Source organism: Vigna angularis, chromosome 1 (assembly GCF_016808095.1).
Source record: "Vigna angularis cultivar LongXiaoDou No.4 chromosome 1, ASM1680809v1, whole genome shotgun sequence".
Classification (NCBI taxonomy): Eukaryota; Viridiplantae; Streptophyta; class Magnoliopsida; order Fabales; family Fabaceae; genus Vigna; species Vigna angularis.
In genome coordinates, this window is record NC_068970.1 from 28,516,105 (window position 1) to 28,528,266 (window position 12,162).

A 12,162-nucleotide genomic window follows, 5' to 3' on the forward strand; every position below is an offset into this window, starting at 1 on the left:
AGAGAAAGATGAAAAAGTCATAAAGTGTTTCACATTTTTCTTTTGTCAAAGCGTATGCAAGAAATTTCATTACTACTTTTTTTAAAAAATTATTTCAATTAACTATTTGTCTCTATAAACCTGCATAGTCTTTACATATAAAAAAAAATTTTAAAAAAAGAAAAATTCCTTTACTTCTTGTCGTCATTGGCTGATATGTATTGCTTTTAATTGTTTGGACTCTTGTTATACTGTATCATGGTATATTCAATTAATTAATTACTAATTTGATCTTTATAATTATCTAATTCCGTCCTCACTGGCTTCCATTGCTTCCACGCACACTCCATGAAAGAGAACTGGCTCTACCCATAGTAGCTATTTGGCATGTCCAATCATCAAGCATATGTAATAAAATAAAGGTCCAAAATATAATTTTTCTGTATAATTGTATGATAGTATTTTATGTTTTTCATAAATAAGTTAAATTATTGTTTTATTTTTTTTTAATTTTTTTTTTTCAATTTAAAATGTGATAAATAATAAAAATATTATTATAATAACCATTGAATCTTATCAGTATGTTACGTTAAATGTGTAATTAACAAAGTTTTAGTTTACAGTCATATATTATGTACATGATAATAGATTTATAGTGTTTGGTATCTCTCATGATAAAGAAATAAATAAAAACTTAAATTATAAGGAAATTAAACCTAAAAAGTTAACATTTTAAATTATTCTAATAAACTTTTTCATTTAAAATAAACAAACTTTTATATTTTAAAATAATATAATAAATGATTTTAAAAAACAAAGGTTTACCTTATAAAATAATCTAATACACTTAAACATTAAAAAAAACATACTTTATCAAAAAACATGTATCGAATTTGGAATTACGATGTACAATTTTTAAAATCTTTGTATGTCTTGGATATGGAAATGCAAAGCAGGGATCATTGGATCTTAAAATTCAATTTTTTCTTTACTAGATTTCGACATTTGATAAAGGATAATCAAATTTCAAGATCCAATATTTTTCTTTTCGTATTTTTATATCCAAGACATAAACTTTTTTATATTAATGTACAATTAACTTAACAATCTTATTAATTGCGAGAGTATTTATGAAAATTTAGAAGTGCAGGATAAAACTCTTGAATGTGTAAGATGCACTAGAAATATACTTATTAAGTCTATAAATTTAAGTCTGTTAAAATAAATCACTTAAAAAATGGGCGGTGACAATTTAGTAAATAAAAATCTTGGACGTGCAAGGTGAAACACCCTAATATATGTTACGGTCGTGTAATATATGGGCCCAACAAAGGTAAGACCAAAATGGTTGAAAGATTATCGGGAGCTTCTTCCTCCACCTCACATTTCTTTTCCATGCACCTACAAAATTTACTGTGATATCCATTTTAACCCTACACACTATATATATAATATATTAAATTTACCCGCAAAATTTAATGTGATATCCAATATTTTTCTTTTCAAATTTTCATATCCAAAACATAAACATCTTCATATTAATGTACAATCAACTTAATAATTTTATTAATTGCGAGAGTATTTATGAAATTTAGAAGTGTAGGATAAAAGTCTTGAACATGCAAGGTGCACTAGTGCAAAATATACTTATGAAGTCTGTAAATTTAAGTCTATTAAAATAAATCAGACTTAAAAAATGGACAGTGACAATTTGGTAAATAAAAATATTGGACGTGCAAGGTGAAACACCCTAATATATGTTACGGTCGTGTAATATATGGGCCCAACAAAGGTAAGACCAAAATGGTTGAAAGATTATCGGGAGCTTCTTCCTCCACCTCACATTTCTTTTCCCTGCACCCGCAAAATTTATTGTGATATCCATTTTAACCCTACACATTATATATATAATATATTATATTAATTAGGTAATTATGCGGCTACCCACACCGTAGTAAATATTTATTACATTGTCTCTTTTGCTATATTCATTTCAAAAAACTTTAAGATTTATTTACCGTATTTGATTTGTGATATGAAGGTTCTACCTTCCATTTGTTTAATTTGTAATCTAAAAATGAATGTCAATTCTTCCATCATTGGTATCTCAAACTCTCCCTACATAATATTTGCAAATCTTTTACAAAGAGATTTATCAATTGATCCAAAAATTATATCATGCACGTGCACTTGAATAAGAATAATATGTTCTCTTACTCTCTTAATGAATAATATTGAATCAATTTTTCCGTTAGTAAAATCATTTTCCAATAAAAAATTGTTAAGTCTTTCATATCAAGATTTAGGTGTTTGTTTTAATCCATATATAGTGTTTTCTTCAATTTATAGATGTGATTAGGAAATTTATAATTTTCAAATCTAGGAGTTTGTTCTACATACACATATTCCTTAATAAAGTTTAGAAAAGCACTCTTAACATTCATTTGATATAATTAAAATTTCATGATTGAAGCATAAGCAAGAAGTAGGCGTATAACCTCTAACCTTGGAGCATGAACATATGTTTTATCATAGTTTATGCATTTTTCTTAGATATATCATTTTTCAACAAGCCTAACTTTATTCTTGGTTATATTTTTCATCTTCATCCAGCTTGTTTCTAAACACTTACTTTGTTCTAATGACTTGGTGTACTTCTTCTCTAGAAATTATTTCCCAAACTTCATTCCTTTCAAATTGATTGATCAATTCATCTTGTATTGCTATGCACCACTTGTCATCTTGAAAAACATATTTTATTTGTTTTCGACTCTATCTACGAAACAAAAGCTACATTCATACACATATTTGTTAAATTTTTTCTAATGGTTACCTCCTTTGAGATTTCTCCTATTATGTTGTCCAATGATAATCCTCTTGGTGATTGCTAAGTTTTTGCAAGATCTTCAGGTTGAGAAGGAGGATTCTCATCAAGATACATCTCATCAAGTGTCTCCTTTAGATATTTTTCATTACCTACATTTGGCTTATTAGACTCAAGAAGATTTTCTTCAAGGTCCACAATTTCATAAAGACATGTATAGATTCTTCAATATTTAAAGTTCTTCTATTGAAAATTCTATATGTTTTGCTTGTAAGAGAATACACCACAAATATAGTCTCATCGACTTTAGAGTCAAATTTTCCTAAATTCTCTTTTTCATTGTTTAAGACAAAACATTTGAATTCAAATATCTTTAAATGAAACACATTTAACTTTGTTGTTTTCACTTAACTTTGGTTTCAATTGTCAAGTTTATTACTGCCAACTAATTCATAATTATTTCCTTCATCTTTCAGCATCTTTTTCCCTTTGCATAGCATAAGTTCTTCAATTTCAGTGTTGTTACATGTTAAATAGAATACCCTATATTGTGAATTCTGATTTCTTTGCATTCTTTGCTACCATAAGAACATCCTTTGATAGTTATGACCATTCTACATTGCACCAACCAACATCTGCATTCATCCCTCCCTTCTTGCATGAATTCATGTAGAATTCATTTCATAGTACATATAACATCATTGCAATTAGAAAATTTTGCACTAAAATGATATGTTAGAAGCTATAAAAAAATTCCCAGTTGCATACATCTAAAATTTGCATTCCATTTAACCTTCTAACTTCGTATTAATCATTGTTATGATAGAATAGAATTTCATACATGCATTGTATCATAAAATATATTGTATTAGGCATTTAAGATTTTGCATTAATTTGCTTTGATAGTTTTGATAGAACATGCATTTTATTATTACCTAGAGTCATTCATTCATTCAATTTTCATTTCACCCATTACATTCTTTCTTTTCTTTTTAACCAAGGTTAGCCACTCAAATTTAAGACTTAACAAGAACTAAGTCCTATTTTCATTTCACCAATTACATTCTTTCTTTTATTTTTAACCTAGGTTAGTTACTCAAATTTAACAAGAACTAAGTCTTTGAATTGATCTCGAGTCTTTCCTTATCCTACATTAAGGGGTAGTTCTTGGTTTGTTGAACTTTTAACGGCAAAAAAGGCGAGTCTAATAGATCATCTAACGCTTTATGTATGTACGTTATAATATTATTTTGTCTATTGTATTATGTTCTCTTTTTCTATGCAATTTTTTCATTACACAACCTTTTGTTCAAAAACTTGAATCAAAATTAAAAAAACATTTAGAAACATGAAAATATTCTAAGAATGTTTTCTTCATTTAAATTAAAAGAAGATTTAGAAACATGAAAATATTTTTAGAATGATCTCTTCATTTTTTATATCTATCTCTTCTGTATACAACTCAATTACCTTTATAAGACGCAACATAACATCTGACCTAATAAAAAATAATACATCTTTAAGTGAAAGTTAAAAGTTCAAAATAATTGATTGTTTTTTCAAATAAGCCTATATAAAGAAGATTGCATAAAAAGAAAAAAATAATCAAGATCTCCAAATCAACAATTATCTCTCTTACTACTATTTTCTAAACCTTACATCATCTAACTATTGTTTTTGAGAAAAAGAATAGTCCCTTTACAAGTTCTGAAAATCTTTATATTGATTTCAAATTCTCTCTATAAGAATTACATATTATGTTCTTGTAATATATAAAATACTTTACTATTTTCTTTTATAAATGAATTAAAATACTTATAAGTTTAACCAAATGAAGTTAAACTTCTAGTTAGTTAGACTAGTTAATACCAAAATTGATTACTCATCCTAACTAGTTGAGTTAGTTGTAATTCACTTTGAAGTGAGCTCGTAAAAAAATAAATAGGTCTTATTACTTTTGTTTTTCAAATGTTTTTCCTAAATACAATTTAAACTTAAGTGTTTAATAACTATTACACATTGTCTAACTCCTGGAAAAAAAAATTAAACATTGTTTTGCGAAAAGATTATTCAAATCCCCACTTTCTAGAATTTTCCGTGTTATAGCATTGAGATTTGTAATTGAGAATCTATAATATAATATAGGAGAATTTGATGACTATAAGCTGTTGTTCATTGTAAGAGTCCCTCAAATAACAAACGTGTTCAAATTAATTGTTGAACTCCTGCCTGTTGTATCAACAAACAATTATGACAAGTTTAAGCACCAAAACAGAACCTACATGACCAACTCCAAATTTGGCTAAACTGTCGGCAGTTGGATGTCTTCCCCAAGAGTCTGCTGGAAGTTAAGGTTCAAATCATGAGAGGTGATACTTCTGATGTTATCCGGCAATGGTGCATAAGGATGAGTGGGAACAGCTTTTAAAATCTTATGAGCACAGGCCATTTTTATCAAACGAAAAGGGTTAGAATTTAAAATTGGGCATTATAATGCCCAAGTGATCAATTCTGGTTTATAAACCTGTTATTGCTGAGAATCTTTGAAGTGAATACTCTCTAACTCCCTAAATTTGTTGTGTACATTTCCATGCATTTTCTTTTAAGTCGATGCCTCCTCCGAGCAAGATCAGAGTTTCAACATTAATTAAGACAGTAAAACTTACAAGATAAAAGTTTTAAGAATGTACTCATAAATTTAAGTCAAACATTGTATATCACTGGATCATGTACTCTTTCTCTTCTATGAGTTTCTTGCTTACTCATATACTAGTGACAATCAGTGAAATTGTAAACCCACCAAAGGAAAGTCTAATTTATGGGCTAAGTAGTATGTAAGGCAAAATATAATATTAGTATGCTGGAGCAGCACAAAAACTTTGCATTAGGAGCAAATGCAACCAAATTGGAAGAACATCTATTTAGCCTGCTCAACCAGTGTCATGCATCCTTACCAACAAAAATGAAATTTAAAGATATGTAATAACGAAACTTACATAACTCAAGCAAGGAAAAGTCTGGAGAATTGACCTTACTTAACAGCCTCACCCCCTATTTCTTTCTTCTTTTCTATCTATGAGAAATAGTGATATATCTGATAACATGCTTACTTAAAGTAACAAAAAAAACCATACTACTTGAGATTTAGCTAAGGCTTATGTTTGATAAAGCTTATATTAAAAGCACATTATTGAAACAAGTTCTTAAAAGATGAAAACTTGTACATTCGGTGAAAATTAAATTAGTTCTTCTAGTTAAAAAAATTGAAATTAAAGAAAGTCAAATTACTTTTTTCGAACAATATATTTTGGAAAGGAAAGAAATTTAACTAAAACAATTAGATTTCCATAAATATCAAAATGTTATCTTCTATTCCAAATAATGCCTAATAGAATGAAAATGGGAACAAAGGCTAGTCCTTGGGGAAGACAACCAGGTCATTTACACAGTGATAGAGAGAATAAACACCATCAAACACAAAGCATTACTTGTTCATAAGTTTCAAATTATATATCACTGGATCATGTACTCTCTCTTCTATGAGTTTCTTGCTTACTCATGTACTAGACCAATGTATTTCTTAGATTATGTGATTTTCTGAGTTTTGGCAAATTCCTTAGACAAAATATATTAAATTATAACAATGAAGTTAGAAAATGTGAGGTGCCTATTTTTACTTTTCAAGAGTAAGGAATTTAAGGTTTAGATTCAAATACAGAGTTATAAATTTTGATAAAAGAAATGCAAAACTTGATATAAGATAACATCTTTCAAAATTCGAATGTCCTAAATCCTCATTATAAACATGTTTTAGCCTTACTAGCAAGTTCAATATCAAGTACAATGAGAATGCATCAGCGAATAAACTTGTCAACAGATGAACTTACCTGAAGTTCAGAGATCAAGTGTAAAACCATCATATGCATTAACTTAGCAATTGCATTTCAGTTTATGAAGCAAGACATTGCAGGAATAGTATAGCACATATTTAAGTCCAAACGAGCACGACAAAATCTAGACACAAACAATTAAATTTGCTAGTAAAAAAATCAAAACGCAATGTTCTAACAAGCAAAAGAACTGTCGTAATAATAAAATCTAACAGGTGTAATTAACTTATCAGATATCTATGCAACAATAAAGAGGGAAATTAGATAACAAGCAAACACAGGCACATAATGTAAAAAACTCACAATGTAAAAGAACACGATCCTAATGTAGTCACAACAACAATAGAAAGGAAACGTCACTAAAATACATCAATTTATTGCTTCTCTTAAGGGATTGCAAATATTTGATACAAAATGGGTTTGCTACAAAACAAAATTATGTTTCATTAAAAATTAGAACGTCCGCAATCCTCATTATAAAAAATTTCCTGGCTTCCTAGAAGGTTCATAATCAAATGCAAAGAGAAAGCTTCAGTGAATAAACTTGTCAACACAGGAACTTACCTGAAGTTCAGAGATCAAGTGTAAAACCATCATAAGCATTAACTTTGCGCTGGTATTTCAGCAAGGCATTGCAAAAATATTATAGCGGGCATTTAAGCTCAAACGACCACGAGAAAATCTACAGACAAACAATTAAACTTGCTAGTGCAAAAACTAAAACGCAATGTTATAACAAGCAAAAGAGACTGCCATCATAATAAAATTTAACAGATCTGACTAACTTATCAGTTATCAATTTAACAACAAAGAGGGAAATTAGAGAACGACTAAACACGCACATAACATGTACAATGCAAAACATTCGCAACGTAAATCGCAACTCTAACTTAGTCGCGACAGTAGAAAGGAGACATCAGTAAACTACATCAATTTATTGAATCTCTTATGGGATTGCAAACGTTTGATACGAAAAGGGTTTATTGCAGAACAAAATTATGGTTTTCGATTGGGAGTAGAATTAAGGAGATGGAGAATTCAATGGCTGTATATATAGCTGGGATTTGTAGGTCAAGGGAAAGAATCAAAGGATTAGATATTGCGGGAGGTGCAGGGTTGGGCAAAAGTTAGGGTAAACTCAAGCTAGGGGCTGGACGGGTGAAGAAAGGGAATATATATATCATTTGACAGTCATTTTCCATAGAGCTATGGAGTAGAGTGATATTGTATTGGTTGTCAAAAGGAAAAAAAGAATATCATAGAAATAGAGAGAATTAATTTGGTTTGAAACAAAATTAAAATATTTTCTCCACTATTTCCCTCAAACAAGAAAAAACCACACATCATCGGCCTTTATCAAAATAATCTTATATCAAAATAAAGTGTTGAAGGTGTAGAGTTTTTTTAATAAATATTTTATGTGTCCAAATTTAATATTAATCTCTAATTGATCTTTATATATATTAATACTTACAAATTATAAGATTGATTTGATGGATTTAGAAAAGAAGATAAGAGAGATTTTGGGTTCTAACACTTGAAAGCTATAATATTTGTTTGATGGATTTGAAGAGATGGTGAATAAAAAATTGTGAGTTTAATTATCTTCGTTAATAAATAACTAACATTTGACATATAATATATAATATATATAGTACTAAGTATATTTAATATGATCTCTTGTTATCTCTTGTATGGATTAAGAGTTAAATTATTTTACAAAATCAATTAAGAAAATTAATTTTGGTAATTACCAAATATAATAATTATGTCTAAGATGTATACTCAAGAACGCTAATTACCAAACAAAAAGACCAAAGTCTCAATACTATATTTCTAAGACCCTTATTTTTCCCATATCTTAATTCATCCTTCTCAAGAATTTTCATTCTCGAAAATTGCACTCATATGGAAGCATACTGTAACGTCCCGGCAACTCACTCGCAGATATGAGTAGTCAAATCAATTCCTTTAAGCTATCCTTCAACTGTATAGTCTCATACCTATACAGTCTCCAAATCCCTCTCATTCCGGTGTATGCTCGATTCGTCCATGTACCCCTTCCACCCGAAGCTGCCAGGAGCCGCTCCTTGTCTGTGCCCCCTGCACCATGCTTCTTGCACCGGCGTCACTCCCCGCCCTCGTCTCCGTGCCCGGGTGTCACACATACACTAGGCAGAATTCCATATACTTCTCCAAAAATTACATAAATTTTCATAACAATTACCAAACAGATCAAAAGAACATCACAACAAACTTAATGTATTCTAAAACATACAAAACAAAAGCCACAATCTATTCACAACTATAAATAATAAGAAAGACTTAATATATATTTTGATCATGCAAACAACAAGCTACAAAGATCCACAATAAAAACTAAATCAATTCTAGAACAATTTACACATAGATTACCAAACCATATACAAATAGAGACATTAAACTTCTTCACAAAAGACTCAATAACAATCCACACATTCATACACATACGAATGCAATCCACATAGTCATACACATACACATGCATTACAATCACACAACGAAAGCTAGACAAGTGTACTCCCCAAAAGCCTCAAAGTTTTTTTTTTCCAAAGACAAGGCTCTGGTACCAAAATGTAATGCCCCATATTCGGGGTGTCATGGGTTATTGCAAAAACTGTATATTTTAAAATTTTCTTATAGCGTAGAAACATATATTCAAAATTCATCAATACTTATTGCGAAAACAAATCAATTTGCATTATTTCAAAAGCCTTGTTCAATTACATTATTCACAAATAATGAAAATAACGAAGGAATAGAGATAACTTCAAATTACATTGTCTCAAAAGTCTATATCAAAATAACTTTTAAAAAAACTCAAATCATTCCCTCGTCACCTCTCATGTTTATCATGCTTATGAAACATCTACAATATCATCTGCTCACGTATAATATATTATATGATCATTGCCAATAATTTCATTTTCACAAACACACACGTATGAGATAAATTACCGATAAAATAATCATAAAAACAAGATACATATATACTAATTATATTAACAATAATCAAACACCCCATACATAAAAGTAATAACAATATAACTCTTAATCCTCTATACATAACAAATCAATCAAATCTGATTATTCGTTCCCCAATCATCGATCATTCATCCTCGATCATCAACCCTCGATCCTTAATTTCTAACCCTTGATGTTATTACTAACATCTCACACATTAGGACCTTCACATATTCAATCTTCTATGGACAACAATTATTGTTTCCTTTATTGATGCATATATATATATATATATATATACACACACACTTAGATTTATTTTCTAAAATACAAATATGAGACCTTACATATATTTAAACAGTTTAAGCCTCTACCGAACTTCAATTAAATTAGGAAACTAAAGAAGTAGAAGCATATTGGGTGGAAATGGGTGAATATTTAGATTTTTTACTCAATATCTTATCTCTTTTGGCATTTATATCATCTACTTTATCCTCACACTTACCATCGAAATGATGTATTTGAAAGTCAACATTGTCATATTGTTGAAATGAGTCTTACCCTTCTTTCTCAAGCTTCTCTTTTTATGTCCTTATGAGATCATGCCTTTCACACCACTATTTACATTATTAACAAACTTCCTTCTTCTGTTGTCCCTCATTATATACCATATATCATTCTCTTTCACAAAGATATTAACTACAATTTCTTCAAAATATTTGGTTATGCATCTTATCGCCATACTCATCCCTATAATACCAATAAATTACAATTTCATTCTATTGCCTCTACATTCTTAGGTTATTTCTCATGTCATAGTTCAAATGGCAAGATCTTTATTTCTAAGGATGTTATCTTTGATCAAAACACTTTTCCTTCTATCACTCAAATTCAAACTCCTTTGTTGTCATATTCACCCTTCCAGATTTTTCCTCTTGGAATAATTCCCTCCATTGTTGACTCTCCCACTCAGCATGCTACTCAAGAATCGTCTGTAGTTAATGCTCCTATTGTGTCTAAATTTGGTATTGTTAAACCAAGTAGCTTTCCTACTTTACTTCTCATTGTTGTAGAACATCCACTAGTGCATAAAGGGCTTTAAACGTCTGTTATTTTGGGCTTTTAACGTCTGATCCCGATCTGATGTCTTTATGGGTGACGTTATTAACCGAAGTCTATAGTGCCCTTAGACATCGGACATGGCATTAACTGACGTCTACTACAGCTCGTGTCTTTGGGTAGCGTAGTAGCACCTTCTTCCTTTGCTAGTTTCGTCATAGAAAAGGTTGCGTCTTTTGGACCTCTTATGGAATTTCAACCAAAAACCGAATCTGGGTCATTGCCTAGTTCCATTCCAACCGGCAATGAAAACGAATACGGTGACATGAGAACTAGGCAAGGACCCAGGTTTGGTTTTGGGTTGAAACGCTATAAGACATCCAAAAGACGCAAGCTTTTCTTACTAGGAAACTAGCAAAGGGAGAATGTGTTACTACGTTACCCAAAGACACAATAAAAACTACATCAAAACACAACGAAAACTCATTTTAATCGGAGTAAAAGTAAGTTTTAAATGGTTCAAAAGAGACAAAAACACACCCGGAAATGCAATGCCGTGGAGAGAAAAGGTGAGAAGGAAGACGATGAAGTGCGCGTAACCGCGGGTTCGATTTCTGATTTAACAGCAAACAAGACGTCGGACACAGAGGGCACCAACGTCTATTCTCGCCTAGACGTCGAAGCCCTCACTAATATGACGTCCAAAACAACTTTTCACCTACCCTGTCAGGCCATTTAGACGTCGGATGGCGGGATCAGACGTCTATATGGCGGATAAAAAGAACTTTTCATCTACCTGTCAGACATATACACGTCTGTTAGGAGGGGCACCGACGTCTATAATTATATATAGACCGGGGTAGCGGGATCGACCATCTATATGGCGAAAAAAAAGAACTTTTCATCTACCTGTTAGACACATAGACGTTTGTTAGGAGGGGCACCGACGTCTATAATATTATAGACGTCGGTGCCCCTCCTAACAGAAGTTTATGTGTCCAACTTATTTACGAATATGCCACCGGTCAATAACTTACGTTGGTTATTTTGTGGTTCAACGTCTACTGGATGATGTTAAAGGCCAATTCTATACTAGTGATCTACTTTCAAGAAAGCCTTTTCCTCTTGGAGCCAAGCCATGCAAGTTGAATATAATGCTTTAATGGCTAATCATACATGTTCTCCAAGAGCTCTTCCTCTTGGACGAATTGTTCTTCCTCTTGTTATATATAGTCCATATCTTCTTGTTTCCTGTATATCGAGTATTCATTGAACTCTTACATGAATATCAAGAATAATTTTTCTTCCTCTTAATTCTCCGTTTCATTTCTCTGCTAGATCTTTTTTTTCTCTCAGACTAAAGATTACTTTCTAATAGCCCTTCGTTATAAAACATTTTTGTGTCAT

At 30.6% G+C, this 12,162-nt stretch overlaps 2 non-coding genes across 2 annotated transcripts; both read right to left on the reverse strand.

The window, feature by feature from the left end:
- Positions 1-6,653: 6,653 nt before the first annotated feature.
- LOC128195087 (small nucleolar RNA snoR101) lies at positions 6,654-6,717 on the reverse strand. The gene has a single exon (XR_008246660.1). It is a non-coding gene; the product is annotated as a small nucleolar RNA snoR101 (small nucleolar RNA).
- A 503-nt stretch (positions 6,718-7,220) lies between these two features.
- Positions 7,221-7,284, reverse strand: LOC128195088 (small nucleolar RNA snoR101). The gene has a single exon (XR_008246661.1). It is a non-coding gene; the product is annotated as a small nucleolar RNA snoR101 (small nucleolar RNA).
- Between the last annotated feature and the right edge of the window lie 4,878 nt (positions 7,285-12,162).